Source organism: Trichechus manatus, unplaced genomic scaffold, assembly GCF_000243295.1.
Source record: "Trichechus manatus latirostris isolate Lorelei unplaced genomic scaffold, TriManLat1.0 scaffold00139, whole genome shotgun sequence".
Taxonomy (NCBI): Eukaryota; Metazoa; Chordata; class Mammalia; order Sirenia; family Trichechidae; genus Trichechus; species Trichechus manatus.
The window spans coordinates 4,518,691-4,540,638 of NW_004444075.1; the positions used below are offsets into that span (position 1 = coordinate 4,518,691).

General features: G+C 36.1%; 1 protein-coding gene across 2 annotated transcripts in view; it reads left to right on the forward strand.

Annotated features, from left to right (window-relative positions):
• The first annotated feature begins 1,585 nt into the window (after positions 1-1,585).
• Positions 1,586-21,948, forward strand: part of ELF2 (E74 like ETS transcription factor 2) — a 61,193-nt gene continuing 40,830 nt past the window's right edge. For both annotated transcript variants that reach the window (XM_023739754.1, XM_023739755.1), the window contains exon 1: positions 1,586-4,494. The gene's annotated coding sequence lies outside the window, so the exon portion shown is untranslated. The remainder of the gene's footprint in view (positions 4,495-21,948) is intronic.

Consider the following 21,948-nt stretch of genomic DNA (forward strand, 5'->3'; position numbering starts at 1 on the left):
TGTAGCCACACTAGAAACAATGTTCATGACGTTATCCAGGTAGGATCACTAAAATCATAAAATGGTTTACATCTAGCCATCTCATTATTTCCTGTATAAAACGATTATTATTTTATTGTAGTAATTGTGGGATATTTTATTCACCTTTTAATAGACTAAAATAATAGTCAACATTTCCCTCACAGAGTTTATGTGTAATAGAAATGTTCTCTTAAATTTTATAGGAAAAACCAAATACGTTTTGGAATTTATTAAATGGACATATTTGTTTAAACGTATAAATAGCTTTGTGATGTTGACTACAGTTAGTAATCTAAAAGAGCCTTTGAAAAATAGTCAAGAAGCATGATTAAAGGGTAGTCTTGACTCTGGCAGGCCTGAAATACTATCCCCAGTGACTGCAAACTCCACCAGTTTAGGGGGCCTGCTGGATAAACTGATGGGGTGAGTTGGGGGTGGGGAGGGGAGTGTCTTGTCCCTACCAAGAAAGATACTAAAAGCTTGAAAATGCAGTTTTTATGTTTACTTTAAAAAATTACATAACTATGAAAAGGTTGTTAATTAATATTTTAAAATTAACCAGTTTATATTAATGTATTCAATAATAGATAAGTTTTGATAGAACTCTTTTAACTTGACTGAGAAGATTAAGCTGTCTGGGATATGCTTCTTCATCTTTCACCTTAATAGATATTTTTTACTGTATCTTTTTAATCCTCTATTTTAGTTTTTAAGACTATATCAGTAAATACTTTGCAAGGCACTGTTTTTAACATTCTTTCCCTCAAGGAGTCAACAATTTGAATATGAAGACAAAAATATATATTACATTCAAAATACAAAACAGTAAAGGGTCAAATGAGCACTATTTACAAATTGAAAGAAATTTTCAGAAGAAAGTCCAATCTACAGGATTAGGAAACATTTAGAGAAGGGATACAGAAAGAGGACAGATGGTAGATTTAGATAGGCAGATAGGAGGTAGGCAAATAGCACTGCAGACTGAGGGAGATACAGTTAATGGGTGGAATATCGAAATTCAAAGCATGTTTAGGAAATATTGAGTAAACAAGACATTGACAGGAGGTTCCATCAAGATTTGTGTCTAGATTATGAATTGAATCTCCAGATTTAGTAACTGAGCATTTAGGAAACAGAAGACTTGGAAGGTTTTGAGTATGAAGTACTAGAAAGTTAGTATTTCAGTAGCTTTAGGATGAATTGCAGGGGTTAAGATAAGGCAGGAAGACTAGCTGTTGCAGTATGAGTCGATGCATTACTTGAGAAATATTAAAACAGGTAGTAGCAGTAGGAACAGAAGGGGCTCATATAAGCAATACTGCTATGTCAGATCCAGTAGGACTGGATGTGACAGATAAGGGGGGAGGCATAAAAAAAAAAAAAAAAAAAACCAAACCCATTGCTATTGATTCCGACTCACAGTGACCCTGTAGGTCAGAGTAGAACTGCATAGTTAGGTAAAAATTACTGTTTTGTCCCTGGGTGGTGTAAATGGTTAAGTACTCGATTGCTAGCTGAAAAGTTGGTGGTTCGAACCCATCCAGAGATGCCTCGGAAGACAGGTCTGGTGATCTGCTTCCAAAAGGTCACAGCCTTGAAAACCCTATGGAGCAATTCTGCTTTGCACACGTAGGATCGCCACGAGTTGGAATTGACTCAGTGATAACTAACAACAACAAGTGATGAAGATAGTATCATATAGCAATTTGAGGGAGGGAAGAAAATTTTTGGAAAGCAAGTAAATTTGGTAGTAGGCAAGTTGATTTTGAATTGAGGCAGAGCATCTAAAGGGGAGTGTTTTAGGCATTTAATGATGCATAAATGTATAGTCGATGTCTCACCACAAAAGAGATGGCATAATTTAAGAAATGTTTTAATAAAGGGCTAGTTACAAACGTGTACAGGGTGTAGCAATAGCAGAGCTGTTTCTGCCCTTTGGTCCAAGGGCCAAGGGCAGGGAGTGGTTACTAGAACCCAGAAGGAGAGAGACCAGGAGAGAGTGTCACCTTGGGAGAATCTGAGACCTTGGATCAAAGGACACAGCTGGCTAGAAGGCAGTGCCACAGGGAAGGAGCCAGGCAATAAATCCCTCGATCTCATTCTCCTCCCTCCCTCTGATCTCCTGCCAGGGTGCTCCATTGGTCAAACCCAATCTGAAGCCATGGTAGCCCAGTTGATGAAGTTAGTCAGCCTTATGGTATAGAGAACTAGGTGAAGAGTGAAGAATAGAGTGGGGGTGGTGGTGCATAGCAAATGGAAGATATCTAGTACAACTGAAGCATAGTTTAAAAAAAAAAAAAGGCCAGGGAAATACCTATTTGGGAATGATCCTTATGTGAAGCCAGCATGGAAATAAATGAAATTTCCAAGGGTGAAATATTTATGTGATAGAGAACAAAGGGCACAGTAATTAATCTTAGGGAATGCTTACATTTTGAGAAACAGGAAGAAGAGCCAAAGTGTGGCCACGTAGGATAGAAAATCCTGGGTGACTATTTCTGAGCTTAATGTATATGTATTTTTTAGCCTTTTAAGTAGCTCTCTTTAGTAGGAAAGGAAAGAATATTGACTTGGGTTAGTTAGTCTTGGTTTCAGATTTCCCCTTTACCTCTTACTTGGCAGTATTTAACCTTTCAGAGTTCCAGTTTTACTGTCCTAAAATAGGAATATAGGGTTGTAAGGATTGCATAAATAAATATATAAAGCCCCTAGCACAATGCTTGGGACACAAAACATGTTCCGTAACTGTTCCCTTAACTTCATTAGCGCATTCCCTTGTTACTTCAAATATGGACAGGTGTTTTATACATCAAAATAGAAAATGTAAGTTTGTTGACTTCTCTATTGTATTTTATTTCCTCCTTTAAAACAGTGGTTTATACTTTTAGTGTATACTTTTCTTTATCATTTTTTCCGTTAATATACTATGCTCTGGCATCTACACTTACTCTCTCGAAGCTGTTTGTTTATCAGGTTTCAAAGGCTCTTCTGCCAATTTCAGTGACCTGCAGAATCATCCAGAAGTACATCCTCCATAATCTCACCTTCTTATCTGTTGAAACACTGTATTCCCCTAGCTGTTTTCTTTCTGCCCCTTGCATGGTCTGTGCTATTTATGCTTCTGAGCTTTTGCTCAAATACTGTTCCCCCTATCTGGATTGGGTTCAGGTATTATCCTTTCTTTAAGGTCCAACTCCAGGAAACTTTCTACAGTGATTGGGCCTACATTGAAAACTCCCTTCTCTGATCTTGTTATACAATCTGGGTTCAGGCACCTGAGCATTTAATCTCTTACACCGTTCTTGTGTGTACGCTCCTTTTGTTTTCCCAATGAGAGAACATCATATTTTCTTTTGTTCAGTATAGCGTGGAGCACATCGTAGTTGATTAGGAAATAAAAACTGAAACAAACTGACTTAGTATTTCAGTATAATCAAGAACCATTTATGTGTATATTTTCAACAACAAAAAATACAATGAAATATTCTTTTTTAAATCACAAAAAACCTGAAAATATATTTATTTTTGATTATATGCTATCCATATATTCAATATGTTAGGGTTATATAAAATATAAAAAGGTAGTCATCCAAAAATATAGTCATCCAAAATATATCAAAGTCATAAGGTTGTTATACTTAGAGTAACTTTGTTTTAAAATCACAATAGGTTTTAATCATTTTGCTTATGCTTAAAATTTGATTTTTTTCCTTATAAAGAAAGCAATATATGCTCATTGGAAAAATTGGGAGGTATTGCAGAAAATAAACAAACAGTAGAAATCACCTGTAATCTTACCAGCAAGGAGACAGTAACTGCTGCTTTTTTACATTTCATTCCAGTTTTTTTTTAAATGTACATTTTAAGCATAATTAACATCCTGTTATATAATACAAGTAAGCTTTACTAATAAACACTGGCTGCAGAGTGTTCAGTAGCTTCTTTTTTCTTCTGATCATTGGGGGCAGGTCTTTGCTTCTTAACCAAGTATCAAAATATAAAAAGTTGCTCTTATTAGTTACAGTAATTATCAAGAAAACTTGGAAAACTTTTTTAGTGATAGAAAAAATTGTGTTTAAAGATTAGTTGAAAACACAGATGAATGATAAGAATTTTTATATAATTCAACAAGAAAGCAATGCTTTTTTTTTAACTGAATGAAAGTTTAGGTTTTTAAAAATGCAGTTTAAAAACAAAACCAGATTTCTCTCTTAAAAAATAAAATAAGGAGCCAGATTTCTTTTTTGAAGGATCTCAGGACTAATTTGACTTCATGATGAGCTGTGATAACTTTTCTATTTGTTGTACCGTCAGAAATCCTCCCTGTGGCACAAAAGGACTCTTTTAATTAGAAAATATTGTTGCCACAGGGAGGTAGAAGATCGACATGAAAAACTGGGGATCTGAAAAGGAGCCCCTATCCTAGGATTACCTGAAGGTGAAACAGATTGAGCCAGAAGGAAGACTATGCTGGTAGGTCGGTTTTTAATTTCTTAAGAATGCTTACAGTTTTACATGTCATTAAAACTGTTGCAACTAGCTATACCATATTTTTGTTTAAAAGGTGACATTGCTTCCTCCTCAAGGAGGGAGATACAATAAAATAGTATTTTTCTTCCTAAGCAGCTTGCTATCTGAGTTATCCCCGCCATGTTCCTAATATTTGTTTCTTTTTATAAATAAAGCTTTAGGGCTGTTTCATGCCTCTGCTTTCTTGGAAGCTGCTACTGACTGAACATCTTCAAGTCTTTCGTGTCTTTTCTGTTATTTCTGCTTCTATCTAGGCCTTTTCCTAAATATTGTTTTAAGAGTATTTTCTTCCTGTTATCTCATTTTATTGAGTTTAGCCTAGTCACAAACTTTCTAAAAAGGTAGCATGTGAATCTTAAATTGATTTAGTTCTGATTCTAGAATTATTTAAATCGTATAGCTGTACTGTGATTTTCCCCCTTAGATCAGTTAGAAAGCATTATTAGAACAAAGTTTATTTAATATTTTACTAACTACTGAGATGCCATCAATTATAAGATATATCATTTTTATACCACTAAAGGTAAAAAAAAGGCTGCCAATTATAAATTTTAAGAGACCATCCATTATAACATGCATCCCAGTTTCCGATATGTCAAAATGTGAAGAAACATAACGTCTTATAATCAATGAAATATAGTACCATGCAATTATGAATGGTTCTGAAATTCCCACTTACTGGGAATCAGATATTAAAATATCAGGCTTATGAAAAATGGAGGTGAATCGTGGTTGTGGAAGTCCCTGTTTGTACTGAGTAAGATCTCTAAATTTTTTACTATCTTCAGAGAAAGGGTATCTAAATTAAAAAATGATTTAACTGTATTGTTGAAATGTACACAAAGTAACCATAAGATATTATAGAGAGTATAGAAGATGAAAAAGTATTTCAGCTTGACACATTTACTTAATAAATAATGGAGTTTTATCTTAACTGAATGCCACTTTTTAGGTGGATTTTGTGATCTAAAAAGAAAAAATTTGAAATGAGACTTCTGCTTTTAAAGCCATTGTTTTAACTCAGGATCCTTTATGGACCCTTTAAAATAGCCACTGATTTTTAGGGCAGTTAAATCTCGCTTTACAGATTACTAATTATGTGAAGGAGAAGATAGTGTCCAAAAGCAGAGAACTACTCTGTCAACAAAGCAGAAATGAAAAGGAATAATTTTCAGTGGTATTCATATACTTTTCAAGACACATCTGTTTTACATAGAAAGAAAGAGAAGTATATCTAGAAAATTGATTATTGAAGGATGTTTGTTTGACTTTGAAAGTGTTGTAGGGAAAAAAATGCCAGAAAGTTTAGTAAAGCAAAAAGAAAGTTTTATTTGGCATGTATTCCAATAGCCAAAAGTAGGAAATTGGACAAGCATGCTGCCACAGCCATGTCTGCCCAAGTCCAGAGAATATTACAAAACAGACAAGAGTGGGAAAATGGATAAGCATGCTGCCACAGCCATGTCTGTCCAAATCCAAAGAAAATTACGGAATAGGCAAGAAGGGCAAAACTGGACAAGCTTACTGTTAGAAGTCCAAAGACCATTACAGAGTCTTCAGTGTATATTAAACATTACAGATGGGCAGAACCATTGAAAGCTTCACCTTTTCACAGATTGGCTAGAAACTGTGATCCTACATTTTGAATTGTCTTTCTTAACAGTCATTGGTACAGATTTCAGTAATGACAGTCAGGAGGGTGTTCATTGGTCCAGCAAATTTTCTATTCACTAAACTAAATGCTAATAGGAAAAGATAAGAGTGGAAAGTCTTTTTTGTTCTGGTTGATGAGCTTATGTGAAAGGTTCTCTAAAAGATATTTTCCAAGATTATCTTAGCTATTGTCTTTATATCTCAGGGCCCAGTTGATGTGTCCTTGTGAGTCCTTGTGAGCCCTTGTGAGACCAGCTCCAGCTGGGTCACATTCTCTGTGCTCAAGGACAGGGAATGATGACTCTAATATTACTTTCTAAATCAAAAGCCACTAGGATTCATTCCTTTGTACTCAGGAAGACTTTTTTAAAAAAATTTTTGAAACACTAATTTACTTCCAAGGCTGCTATACAACAGTGCATATAAATAATACAGTTTTATTAATTCAGACTGAGGAGAGAGCTAAATCTGGATTATATAATATTTTGAAAGAATACCAAACAAGATTGAAAATGTTGCTAAGTAGGGATAGCTCAAGATACTTCTTTGATATACAAATAGTAATGCTCTAAAACATCTCTGTGGGCAAATTTATACATTCTTTACACTGTCTATCCAGCAGACACTTCTTGAGGACCTGTATAGCATGCCTGGCTCAGAGGTGCATGTCTTGTGGTAAACGAGACCCTGTCACTGCCCTTGCTGGGCTTTCAGCTTTGTGGAGAAGATGAACAATTAAACGTGTTATTATGAAAAAATGTGATGAATGTTATGATGGGAGTAATGAAAGCTTCTGTGCAAGTAAACAGAAGGGGAATGCCTAGGAGGTCAGAGAATCCCTCCCCTAGGAAGTGACATGTAAACAGACTTGAAGGGTTTGAAGCAATTAGCCAGGCAGAAAGTATGCCAAGAAGAGAGAACAGTGTGGTTGAAAGTCTGGAATAAGAACATGGCCTGTCTGAGTTGCCGAAAAGAATTCAGTATGGCTACAATATGAATTATGAGAAGAAAAGGGGATTAAGATGAGGCGTGTTGTTGGTAGTGGTGCCTTCCAGTCGATTTCAACTCAAACCAACCCTATAGGACAGAGTAGAACTGCCCCATAGGGTTTCCAAGGCTGTAATCCTTATGGAAGCAGGTCGCCAGGTGTTTTCTCCCACGGAGTTGCTGGTGGGTTCAAACCCCTGACCTTTTCGTAGCAGCTGAGCACTTAACCATTGCGCCACCAGGACTTCTTCAAAAGGAGGTTAAAGAGATAAAAAATCTTACTCTTAAGGGCTTTATAAACTGTATGTGTAGGGCCTTCTCTAAAGGGCAATAGGAAGGAAGCCTTTTAAGAGTTTTAAGCAAAATATTTTTTATACAAATGTAGTTGTTTGCAGAATACTGAGTACTATAAATGAGAAGTGAAATAAGACAGTCAAAGCATTACCTATAATAAAGCCTGAACGCCTTCTCATTATTCACAGCTCTCTAATATTAACTGTCACTATCAAAAACCTCAGTGACTTTTTTTTTCCATTCACAGAAAAATCAGGGGACAATGCTAAGAACTCAGCCTATTAGCAACTGTGGTTAGTTAACACTTGGGAGTGGCGTTAGGAGGTGAGGTACGACTAATCGTGACTTTTAAAAATTTTTTCATGTTGCTGTAATTTTTTTCATTGAGCATACGAAGGGAAGGAAAAACATAGCCCATCTCCTCTCCTTGCATTAGCATTATTAAGATAGAATAACAGTTTTTGCAATAGAACTCTCATGTTTTCCAGGTAGAAGTCAGTGTTTAGTCATAACTGCGAACTTGACTTCCTTGTACTTTGTAAATCAGACAAAATATATGTACTCCCTTAAAAGGAATGAGCAATTAAATTTGTCTTATTTAACTAAAAATACTTTTCATATGTTTTATATTAGACTGAATGGTGAAAATATGTAGTTACTCTCCAGGACTTATTTAAGAATATATTTGAACAAAAAGAATTCTTTGCTAGCTAGAACTTGAGATTTTCTTATCACTAGATAAGCTTGCAAAAGATCACTCTAGTAAGTTTTACATCAAAAAGAAAAGATTAATGTCTCTAATCTAATTAGTAAAAAGGTACCTCTTGTTGTGAGTGGTGTTTGACAACGCTGTTAAGAAAATCTGACTCCTTTTTTTACCATATTACTTTTTTCCTGCAGTTTAATTCTCAGAAAATAAAGTCAGACTTAGAATAATTACTTAAAATGAAAAAAATTATTTTGAAAAGGAAACTAAGGATTTGATTCAAGAGGAGAGAAAAAAAATTTAAAGGTGGCAATTTCTTTTTGCACCAATTGCTCATATGCAAATTTAACTTGAAGCTGAAGAAAATTAAACAAGTCCACGAGAGCCAAAGTACGACCTTGAGTATATTCCACCTGAATTTAGAGACTATCTCAGGAACAGATTTGACGCATTGAACACTAATGACCAAAGACCATATGAGTTGTTGGATGACATCAAGAACATATATGAAGAAAACAAAGAGTCATTAAAAAGACAGGAAAGAAAGAAAAGACCAAAATGGATGTCAGAAGAGACTCTGAACCTTGGTCTTAAACATAGAGTAGCTAAAGCGAACGGAAGAAATGATGAAGTGAAAGAGCTAAACAGAAGATTTCAAAGGGTAGTTCAAGAAGACAAAGTAAAGTATTATAATGAAATGTGCACAGACCTAGAGTTGGAAAACCGAAAGGGAAGAATACGCTTGGTATTTCTCAAGCTGAAAGAGCCGAAGAAAAAATTCAAGCCTCGAGTTGCAAAATTGAAGGATTCTATGGGCATAGTATTGAATGATGCAGGAAGAATCAAAAGAAGATGGAAGGAATACACAGTCACTATACCAAAAAGCGGAAACCCTGGCGGCGTAGTGGTTCAGAGTTCGGCTACTAACCAAAAGGTTGGCAATTCTAATCCACCGGGCGCTCCTTGGAAACCCTATGGTGCAGGTCTACTCTGTCCTGTAGGGTTGCTATGAGTCGGAATCAACCTGATGACAACGGGTTTGGTTTGTTTGGTTTTATACCAGAAAAATTGATCAACTATTTCAGGCGGTAGCACATGATCAAGAACTGATGGTATTGAAGGAAGAAGTCTAGGCTGCACTGAAGGTATAAGGCTCTAGGAATTGATAGAATACCAACTGAGATGTTTCAACAAGTGGATGCAATGCTGGATGCTGCTCACTTGTCTAGGCCAACAAATTTGGAGGACAGCTACCTGGCCAACTGACTGGAAGAGATCCATATTTGTGTCCATTCCAAAGAAAAGTGATCCAACAGAATGCAGAAATTATTGAACAATATCATTAATATCACACACAAGTAAAATTTTGCTGAAAATCATTCAAAATGGTTGCAGCAGTACATCGACAGAGAACTGCCAGAAATTCAAACTGGATTCAGAAGAGGATATCACAGCTGATGTCAGTAGGATCTTGGCTGAAAGCAGAGAATACCAGAAAGATGTTTACCTGTGTTTTATTGACTATGCAAAGGCATTCAACCGTGTGGATCGTGACAAATTATGGATAACATTGCAAAGAAGGGGAATTCCGGAACACTTAATTGTGCTCATGTAGAATCTGTACATAGACCAAGAGGCAGTCATTCGAACAGAACAAGGGGAGTGTGCTGTCACATTGTGGGGATTGCAGCTAGTGTCACATGACAATATGTGTATAAAGTTTTGTATGTGAGATTAACTTGAGCTGTAAACTTTCACCTAAAGTACAATTAAAAAGAAAAGAAATGAAATGACTATTTCATTGGGAAAATCCGCTGCAAAAGACCTCTTTAAAGTGTTGAAAAGCGAAAATGTCACTTTGAGGACTAAGGTGTACCTGACCCAAGCCATGGTATTTTTGATCGCCTCATATGCACGCATATTACCATGGACTGCCAGGAGAGCGAACCAGTCTGTCTTGGAAGACATACAGCCAGAGTGCTCCTTGAAAGTGAGGATGGTGAGACTTTGTCTCACGTACTTTGGCCATGTTATCAGGAGGGACCAGGCCCTGGAGAAGGGCATCATGCTTGGTAAGGTAGAGAGTCATCGAAAAACAGGAGGACCCTTGACGAAATGGATTGATACAGTGGCTGCAACAGTGGGCTCAAACAGCAACGATTGTGAGGATAGAGCAGGACAGGGCAGTGTTTCATTCTGTTGTACATAGGGTTGCTATGAGATGGAAGCAACTCAACAACATATAACAAAACAATTTTTTTAGACATTTGCTTCCTTCAGTAAACTTTGAATATCCGTAATTTTTCTTCTTTTCTAGAGACATCGTTCTACCAAGCCAAACCAAACCAATTGCTGTTGAGTCGATTGCGACTCATAGTGACCCTATGGGACAGAGTAGAACTTCCCCATAGGGTTTCCAAGGAGTACCTGGTGAATGCGAACTGCTGACCTTTTGGTTAGCAGCTGTAGTTCTTAACCACTACGGCACCAGTTTCCCATTGATCTACAGTTAGCATCTATTTGGGTTTACAACATTAAGCTTCAGCCATATGGTTTGGAAAAAACAAGGTTGGCAGAATTACATTAGTTTTTAATTCTATTGCTGACATTACTTGCCTAGTTAGGAGGCCTGCAGAGGTGCCATTTATGTACTTGAGACAAGAAGACAACAATTATTCTGTCTAGGCTTCATGTGCAGGCCTGTGTTCCGTGAAGAGAGGCCTGCAGGCAAAAAGGAAGAACTTTTGATGAACTTTAGCCATAGGAATAAAAGTCTAAGGGCAGAAGCCAGTTCGTTCAGTTTACTATCTCCCAAAGGGAGTCAGGAACTATAGATCAGAGACCAAACTGTATGATCATATAACCATACGCTTTGTTTTGTTACCCTCTGTTTCTTTATAGTATTAGCAATCTGTTTCACGAAAAGAAGTCCTCTATACTTGTCTTTGGAGACTGCAAGAAATAGGGAGGCTAATGAGAGACTAGTTAATTCTGCAACTAGTCTTAAACAAATTAACTACAAAAGATAGAATGGCTAAAAGGAGAAGTAAGCAGGTTGAACTCTTGTGCTTTCCAAAGGAAGGAACAGAGCAAGGGGAGTTGCTGTGAAACTGAGACCATTTGTGGGGTTACCTGAGACTGCCTCTTGTACTTATACCACTCTGTGTTTTTTTTTTTTTTATGAGGACTAGAACAAGAAATTAGGCACAGCGCCTGTTGTAGAGGAGCTTGCTCTCTAGTGGGGAAAATATATAAGAAAACAACTGTTTATAATCTAAGGTTTAATAAAATCAGTGTTGGGAGAGTGAGAGAGCTATTTTGCTATTCTAATAGGGAGTTGATGTTTCAGCTAAGCCTGGTAACACAAAATCCCATTGCCGTCGAGTTGATTCTGACTCATAGCGACCCTGTAGGACAAGGTAGAACTGCTCCATGGGTTTCCAAGGAGTGACTGGTGGATTTGAACTGCTGACCTTTTGGTTGGCAGCTGTAGCTCTTAAGCACTGTGCCATTCAATTGGGAAGCAAAGGTTTTTCTGGTTGAGAAGTCTTCATTTACACCTTCAGCTTCCTTACTTCTCTGTCTGTTACCAAATCATGCCATTTCTGCCTCCAAAATATATTTCGAATCTATCCATTTTTTCCCCATCTTCATTGCCATTGCTACTAGCCTACTACAATGTATACTTTTTACGTGAGCTACTGCAGTAGCCTTTGGCCTTCCCGTCTGTTTTTACTCTTTGTTCCCCAGCAATCCATTCTTTCCATAATAGCCAAAGTGATTTAAAATATTTATTTGTAGGTTGAATCGTGATACTCCTTTACCAAGCACCTTTTAATGGGTTCTAACTGCATTTAGCGCTTGGCTGCTAACCAGAAGGTCGGCAGTTTGAACCTACCAGCTGCTCTGCGAGAGGAAGATGTGACAGTCTGCTTCCATAAAGATTTACAGCCTTGGAAACCCTAAGGGGCAGTTGTACTCTCTTGCAGAGTCGCTATGAGTTGGAATCCACTTAGTGGCGATGGGCTTGGTTTCTTTTTTGGGGTTGTGCAAAGGATTAATGCCATCGGTTGCTAATGAAAGATTGGAGGTTCAAATCCACTCAGAGGCTCTTCAGAAAAAAAGCTTGGAGAGCTACTTCTGAAAAACCAGCCATTGAAAACCCTATGGAGCACAGTACCACTCTGACACGTGGGGTTGCGACAAGTCTGAATTGACTAGACTGCAAATGGTTAATTGCATTTAGGATAATATTCTGGATTTTTAACACGGCTTTCAATTTGGCTCCTCTCATCCATCTAAAATCAGTAACAACAATAATAGCTACCCCAAAAAACCTAACATTTAATTTTTCTTTTCTTCTGTATTGCCAGTAGTAGTTCCTAGGGCTTTATATATTAACATATTTAATCATCTCAACAACCCTAGGCTGAATGATTTTCTCAAGGTTAGACATCTGTTTAAGTGGTAGAGCAGGGATTTAAATTCAGACAGTAAGTAGGGCTCCAGAGCCCAAGCTCTTAAGCACTGAATTATATCATAGTGTTCCCAATGAATTGTATCATAATCTTCCAGTGATTTATATCATAGTCTTCCCACCCAAACACACACTCTGTTGTAGCCACGTTGCTCCTTTCGTCCTTTTCTTAATCCAAAGTCTACCTCCACAGGGTCTTCACATATGCTATTTTCTTTCTGGAACAGATTACTTGCCGTTTTTCAGTTTCTAATTTCCGGTTATCCTTTCGATTTCAGTTTGCATGTCACTTTCTCAGAGTGAGAGAGGCCTTAGCTGATACTCTGCAATCTTAATTAGGACTGCCATGTTATTTTCTATCATAGCTCCCCCACCCCATTCTTTCTTCTTTTTTTTTTTTCCCTTAAGCCAAAAACCCACTGTCATTGAGTTGATTCCGACTCATAGTGACCCTATAGGACAGAATAGAACTGCCCCATAGGGCTTCCAAGGAGCAGCTGGTGGATTTGAACTACTGACCTTTTGGTTAGCAGCTGAGCTCTTAACCACTGAGCTACCAGGGCCCCTTTTTTCCTTAGGCACCTATAATTTATGATACAGTAAACTGCAATGTAAGGTGGTAAATGTATTCCAGGAAATTCAAATCATATAAAATGTGGCATTATTGTGAACTTAATGAAATTATCTGGGTCAGTGTGCATGGAAGAGGGGGCACGTGTGTGGAAGGGGTTCCAGAGGTCAGACTAAGATCCAAATCAGTTTAAGGTCCCAACTATGGTTTGGTGCCACCTGGTGGTAGTCGTATACTTGTGTTACTGCTGTCTTCGGATAGGGGATGACTTACCTGGATTCATTTATTCATGAAATTTTACTACATTAATATTTGTGTTTATTTAATGTTTCCACCCTATGCTCCATAAAGTCAGAGACCGTGTCTGTTGTGTTTACTGGCATTGCTCAGAGCCAAGCTCTGAGTAGACTTTCAGTAGAGTATTTATTGAATGAATGAGTGAATGAGGAGACAATTGTGAACCAGAACAGAGTGCCAGGAAGTTTGTATTTTATTTAGAGACTGACAAGCAGTCAAGTTTTGTACTGTAAGCTTTGTAGCAGGGTATGGTTGAGAGGCAAGGCCAGAAAGTACATTGGGGCCAGATTGTGGTGGCCCCTGCTAACCAAAAGGTCAGCAGTTTGAACGCACCAGCCACTCATCGGGAGAAATATGTAGCAGTCTGCTTCTGTAAAGATTAGAGTCTTGGAAACCCCATGGGATAGTTCTCTGTCCTGTAGGGTCATATGAGTTGGAATCGACTCGGCAGCAGTGGGTTTTAGGAGAAACATGATCTGGAGAAGTGGGAAAAGTGGCATTTATTTTAAACATTTAGAGCATACTAAGATGATAGAAACAGAAGGTATAGCTTCCAAAATACTAATTTGGGTATAGATTAGGGACGAAACTTGACCAATTTAACAAAAGGCAATCAAGGAGGGAAAAAAAAGTATGGAAATAGAAACCATAAATCAAGATAGTAGAAATAAGTTTAAAACATACCAGAAATTATGTTAAGATAGTAGAAATAAATCCAAAACATATCAGAAATTATGTTAAGATAACAATAGGTCCGTATTATTTTCTAACAGATACATACCTAAGACAAAATTAAATACAAAGAATGGAGAAATATATTCATCAGGGAAGTACTGACTAGTGTAATAAAATAGAATTTAGGTTGAAAATCTTTAACTGGACAAAGAGAGACCTTTCAAACTACTAAAAGGAACAATCTATTCAGAAAATATAATCATCATAAACTTACATGCATCTAATAACATAGCCTTGAATTAACATTTAAAGGAAAAACTGTCATAATTGTGAGAAGAAATAGATATGTCTGCAACAATAGTGGGGCTTTAACACACGTCAAAATTGAAAAATCAAGCAGGCACAAAATACTGCATGGTTCAAAATCAGGGAGGGAGGGAGAAGGGTATTTACTAACTAGATAGTAGATAAGAATTATCTTAGGTGAGAGGTTCACCCTTCAGCCAAAGATTAGACAGCCCCATAAAACAAAACGAGACTAATGAGGCACAACAGCCCAGGGACAAGGACTAGAAGGCAGGACGGGACAGGAAAGCTGGTAATAGGGAACCCAAGGTCGAGAAGGGAGAGTGTTGACATGTCATGGGGTTGTTAACCAATGTCATAAAACAATATGTGCACTAACTTTTTAATGAGAAACGGTTTGTTCTGTAAACCTTCATCTAAAGTACAATAAAAAAAAATTGAAAAATCAAGCAGGCACAAAATACTGCATGGGTTAAAATCAGGAAAGGTGTGCGTCAGGGTTGTAGCCTTTCACCATACTTATTCAATCTGCATGCTAAGCAAGTAATCCGAGAAGCTGGACTATATGAAGAAGAACGTGGCATCAGGATTGGAGGAAGACTCATGAACAACCTGCAATATGCAGATGACACAACCTTGCTTGTTGAAAGTGAAGAGGACTTGAAGCACTTAACTGATGAAGACCAAAGACTACAGACTTCAGTATGGATTACACCTCAACATAAAGAAAACAAAAATCCTCACAACTGGACCAATAAGCAGCATCTGATAAACGGAGGAAAGTTTGAAGTTGTCAAGGATTTCATTTTAATTGGATCCACAGTCAATGCTGATGGAAGCAGCAGTCAAGAAATCAAACGACGTATTGCATTGGACATATCTACTGTGAAAGACCTCTTTAAAGTATTGAAAAGCAAAGATGTTACTTTGAAGACTAAGGTGTGCCTGATCCAAGCCATGGTATTTTCCGTCTCCTCATAATGCATGCGAAAACTGGACAATGAATAAGGAAGACTGAAGAACTATTGCATTTGAATTATGGTATTGGCAAAGAATGTTGAATATACCATGGACTGCCAGAAAAACGAATAAATCTGTTGGACATGTTATCAGGAGGGACCATTCCCTTGAGAAGGACATCATGCTTGGTAAAGTAGAGGGCCAGCGAAAAAGAGGAAAACCCTCAACAAGATGGAGTAACACAGTGGCTGCGACAACGGGCTCAAACATAGCAACAATTGTGGGGATGGCGCAGGACTCGGCAGTGTTTCGTTCTCTTGTACATAGGGTCACTATGAGTTGGAACCGACTTGATGGCACCTAATGACAGCAACAACAGTACACTTATGTCAAAATTGAAAAAGACACAAAATTTAAAATGGCATCAAAGAATTGAACCACAGGATTAACGAAGTTATAAACTGCAGATATATAGGACATTGTACCTAACCCAATAAACTAGAGCCTTGTACGTTTTTTTGTTTGTATATAGGTCATAATTTAGTCATGTACCTGGCCATAAAAAAATGTCAACAATGTCTAGAAAATCAGTATCATGCAAAATATATTGTTTGATCATGATGCAGTAAAATTAGAAATTGGCCATGAAAAGACAATCAAAATACTTCATAATATTGGCTACTAAAAACTCACTTTAGTTAGTTAATGGATCAAAAAGGAAATTAAAATTCTAAAATGTTTCCAGCTAAATAACAATGAAAGCACTACGTAACCAAACCTGAGATGTGGCTTTGGTAGAATTCACTGGGAAATTTAATAGACTAAAAGGTATTTATTGGAAAATAAAAAAGGTCGAATACAAATGAGCATATGTTCAACTTGAGATGTTAATTAAGAACCAACGGGATAAATCCAAATAAAGTATATGAAAGGCAGTAATAGAATAATAGATTGTTAATAAAACTGGAAAGTTAATAAAATGGATGAACCTCTGTAATGACAGATCAAGGAAAAATGAGCACCATGAAGAACAATAATATGGCCAACAGGATAGTTCTGAAAGTCATAACAATACTATGAACAACCTGTAGCCAAGGAATTTGAAAACATGGAATTGACAGTTTAAAAAATATGCAAATTACAGTTGACTCAAGAATAAATAGAAAACCTAAACAAATCAATAACCATTCAATTTCTTTACTCTTAAACATGTACCCCCCTCAAATACATACTCAAATCTGTTGGACCCAGGTCTGTTGCTAAAATTTCAAGGAAGATGTAATCCCTGTCATACACAAACTGTCAGAGAAAACAATACAGGAGGGAAAGCTTTCCAACTCATTTCATGAAGCTGGTGTAATCTTAACCCCAAACTGATATAGTGTAAGATAGACAATTTCTTGCCAAACTCATCTCATCTATGATCATAGCTAAAAATATTCTAAATAAAGAATAGCAAGTCTCACTTTGATTAAAAAATACATAATGATTAAATGCATTCTAGGAAGGCAAGGATGGCTAAGTGTTAGAAAATTTATTAATATAATTCGCCACATTAATAGATAAAAAGAGAAACACATAATCATGTGAAATGAATCCAAAAAGCATTTGCTGAAACTCAACACCTACTGAGGATAAAGACTTAATCTGGATTGGAACCGGATAAGGCGTGTCTTAGTTTCTTAGTACTGGTGTAACAGAATTAGCACTAGTGGGTGGCTTTAATGAACAGAAATTTATTTTTTTACAGTTTAGGAGGGTAGAAGTCTGAATTCATGGCCCCAGCTCTAAAGGAAGGCTCTCTCTGTTCCCTCTGGGGGAAAACCTTTGTCTCAGCTTTCCTAGAATTCCCCTTGGCATTCCTTGGAGATCTCCACATTAAATCTGTCTTTCCCCATTCATGCTTGCTTGCTTCTGTGCCTAATCTGCTCCTTTTATATCTCAAAAGTGATTGGTTTAAGACATACCCTATACTGATACAGCCTCATGAACGAAACAAAGAAAATCCTATTCCCAGATAGGATTACATCCACATGTGTAAAGTTTTGGATTTACAACACATGCTTTTGGGGGACATAATTCACTCTGTAATAAGGGATATATATTAATCTATAGCAAATATCATAGTTGATGGGGAAGCTTCAGGAATAAAAACATCCTTACTAATTAGCATTACTGGGGATCATAGTGCAATAAGACAAAAAAAAAAGCTATGAAGATTAGAAGAGAAGAAACAAAATTGTTATTATTTGCAGATAGTTTAATTAACAAAATCTAAGAGACTATACAGATAATTTTAATTATTAATACTATTAACTAATATTAGTAATTATTAAAAGTGCTAGGAAGATTAATCAGAATTGCTGTATACAAGACGTAATACATAAGAAAATGAGACAAAAAAGATCCCATTCAAACTAGCGACAAAAACTTAAGTGTCTAAGAATAAATCTAACAGTAATGTACAATACCTTTATGAAGATAATTATTTAACTTTACTGATGGACAAAAATAAAATATAGACAGCTTACTCAAGAAGAAACGGAAGACCGAAGCAGGCCAGAACTATTTGATTTCTTTAATCTTTAACCCACTTAACACATGGAAAACTCAGTATGTCAAAACTATCATTCACCAGTTATCTGTAAATTGAGTACAATTCCGGTCAAAATCCCAACAGACTTGTTTTTGGTAGAATCTAACAAACTCTTTCTTAGTTTGCATAACAATATAAAGAGCCATTAATAGTGTAAACAGTTCTGCAAAAGAATAAAGCTTGGGGTACTTGCCCTACTAGATATAAAGAATTATTCTAAAGCTATAGAAATTTTTAAAGTACGTTATTGACTCACAGCCAAATGGTTTAGTAGGATAGAATAGAGAGCCCAGAAACAGAAATATATGCAAATATTTATATTTGATATATGATAGACGTGAATTTATAAATCAGTGGGAAAAGATGGACTAGTCAATAAATTAGGATAATTGGCTTTTTATGTGGAGAAAAAGTAAAATTATATCCCTATTTCATGCCCTCTCATTTATTTTTGAATTGATTTGTTTATTCCTCTTTATCACCATACAACCATCCCATCTTCCTCCCTCCTTCTAAGCATTAAATTTAATTTGATTAATGTATATGTGTTTTTATTGAGTGTTTTAGCAAAATGTATATGCCGTTGTATATAAAGTTTATATAAATGGGACTATGTATTTTACTGTTCTTACTTTTTTTAGTAAGCACTATTCTTAACATCCATGCATGTTGCTTTGTATGCATTTAATCTGTTGCTTCTAACTGCTGCACAATACTCCATACTATACATCTACCACATTTTACCTTTCTGTTTGCCTAGGAATAGATACCCATGACTCCCTACTTAGATCAGTTATTGCTGCATTAAAAAACCACCCCATAATTTGTTGGCTTAAAACAACAACCAGTTATTCTTTCTCTTGAGCCTGTGGGTTAGCTGTGTGATTCTGCTTATCTGGATTGGGTTAATCCTGTATCTGAGGTCATCTGGTAGATCACCTGGGACCTGAGTGGTCTAGGAGGGCCTCCACTGGGACAACTAAGCCCTCCTCCTCTTTTCTTTCCAGTCATCTTATTTCTTTTTCACTTGTTATGATGTTGGTCAAGAACTCCAATATTTTGTTAAACAGTAGCAATACTAAACGGGCATCCCTGTTTCATTCCTAATCTTGAAGGGTGTATTTGAAATGTAAACTTAAAGTTTAATGCTTGCTGTAGGTTACGGTATAAAATATGTACCAAGTTAAGGACGTTCCTTCTTACTCCTTTAGTTTTGTTTTTGTGTTATTGTTAGGTGCCATCGAATCGATTGCTACTCATAGCAACCCTACGTACAGTGGAATGAAATGCTGCCTGGTCTTGTGCCATCCATATGGAATCCTATCAAATGCTTTTTGGGGCATTCTTTGATAAAGTCATAATTTTTTCTTTATGCCATGAGTTTGGGGCTGACTCAGTGGCAGCTAACAACAACAATCAGTGCGGTCAGATTCTCAGACCTTGAACTTCCTTTGCGGTTTGAATACATTTTGTTCTGCTTTAAATTAAGGACCTTTGTGTCTGTATTCATAAATGGAATTATAATTTTCTTTTCTTGTTTTGTCCTTACCTGGTTTTAGAATGAAGATTATACTAGGCTCATAAAATAATCCAGATAGGTTTGGTTATTTTTCTTTTCTATTTTCTGGAACAACTTATATATAAGAATTAATGTTAAAATATGGTGGAATTTGCCTAAAAAGACAGTTGATATTTTTTGTTGAAGGGAGAGGTTTTTGGGTTACATTTTAATTTCGTTGTTACTTACTATTCAATCTTTTTTCTTCCTGTACCTATTGGGAATTTTATATATTTCTAGGAATTTATACAGTTCATCTAGATTTTATCTTTATTAGCATATAATTGCTCATAATACTGATTTATTATTTTTTATATTTATTGTATCTGTGGTTATTACTCACCTTTTGTTCTGTACTTTATTTGCACCTTTTTTTCTTCATGACTCTTTCCGAGGTCCATTTATTAATCTCTTTAAAATCATCTTTTGGCTTTGTTAATCTATTTTTTTAAATTCCTATTCATTTTTTCTGCCCTTTATTGTTTCCTCACTACTTGTTTGAGTTTGCTCTGTTATTTTTTCCATTTTAGTGAATTGAATATTTTTAAACCTTTTCGTTTCTTGACTTCTAAGTAATGTTTTAGCTGGGTCACAAATAGTTTGACATGTATTTTTATTGTAATTAATTTCTAAATATTTCTTTATTCTTTTATGATTTCCTTTTTATTCCAAGGGTTATTTAACATACACTATAAAGGAAAACATGTATGGATTATATCAACACTTAAAATTTTTGTAGACAAAAGATATTGTAGACCAACCAAATTAAAAGTCAAGCAGCAGGCTGGCACAAAATATTTCCTACATGCTAGGTCTGAATATGTATCTGAACTGAAACATGTATCTTAGCTAGAATATATTAACAACTTCTACAGATCAGTAAGACAAAAAGTGCCATAGAAAAATGGCAGAGGATATTAACAAGCAATTCATAGAAGGAGAAACCTTAATGGCTAATAAATATATTTAAAATGCTTATCCTCAGTACTTCTCAAGTACATGCAAATTAATCCAACAATGAAAAATACCTTATCACTCAACAGATGATAAACATTTTAAAAGTCTGATTATATCTTATATTGAGAAAAATACGGGGAAAATGGGAATGCTCACACACTGGTGGAATTTTAAATTTGTACACCCGCTTTGGAGAGTACCATATAAAACTAAAAATGCACTTATTCTGTGACCTAGAAATTCAATTTAGAGGTTATATACTGTGGGGAGACTTAGTAGACATGGTTAAGAAAAATAAATTTTTTTTTTGCAGCATTGTTGAAAAATGGAAACAGTTTCATTTGCCTACCAGCGGATAATTTGATAAGTAAAATTTATTCAGTGGAATACCTTGTGGCGTTTAAAAAGTGTAAGCTAACATTTACATATACCAACATGGATAGAGTACAAATCTTGAATGAAAAAAGTAAATTTTAGAATGGTATGTAGAGTATAATGCCATTTATGTAATCAAAGCATGCAAAATAATACTATATATCTTTCAGGGATATACACAAACATACATACATACATAGACATATACATAAAGCATAAATGGCAAAATGTTAATAGTTGTTGATGCTTGGTGATGGTAACATAGGTATTTGTTATATTATTTTCTGTAATTTCCTGTATGTTCTAATCTCCCTCAAAAATTATAAAAGAGATGAGTTCTTAAAGTAGGAACCTAGAGGACGCAGATTTCTAGCCTGGGAAGATGGTGATGTTATTGATAGAGGAAACAAAGGGAGGAGTTTGTAGATGAAATACCTTAAAGTACCAGGAGTCCTCCAAATAGAGATGCTTACAATACAACTGGAAAATAGTATCTAGAGCATTAAAAAAAATAAGTCAAGACTGGAGATGCAGTGTAGGGATAATATTAAAAGCCCTGGGGGTGAATAGATAGTAGCATTCAGGAGAGAGTGGAGAATGAAGAGAGAAGGCAGCTAAGGATCGCACTTTGGGGAGAACAGTCACATTTAAGGGTTATGTAGAGGTAGGTTGAGGAGTACCTGGGTGGTGCAAATGGTTAACACACTAGGCTGCTAACCAAAAGGAGATTCTAGTCCACAGCACCTGGCATAGAAGTGGGTAAAGGCAACTGAAAAGGAACAGGAAAAAAACAAAGCCAGACAGTTTATCAGGGAAGTCAAATGAAGGGAAGGGCTTTAATAAGGAGTGGTCAATAATGTTATTTGTTTGGAGACGCAGAGTCAGATGAAGTGGTCACTAGGTTTGGCAATTAAAATTGCAAGGTTGACCTTTCGAAGAACTTTTCAATTGGTGGGATACAGGAGCTATGTTATAAGAAAGTAAG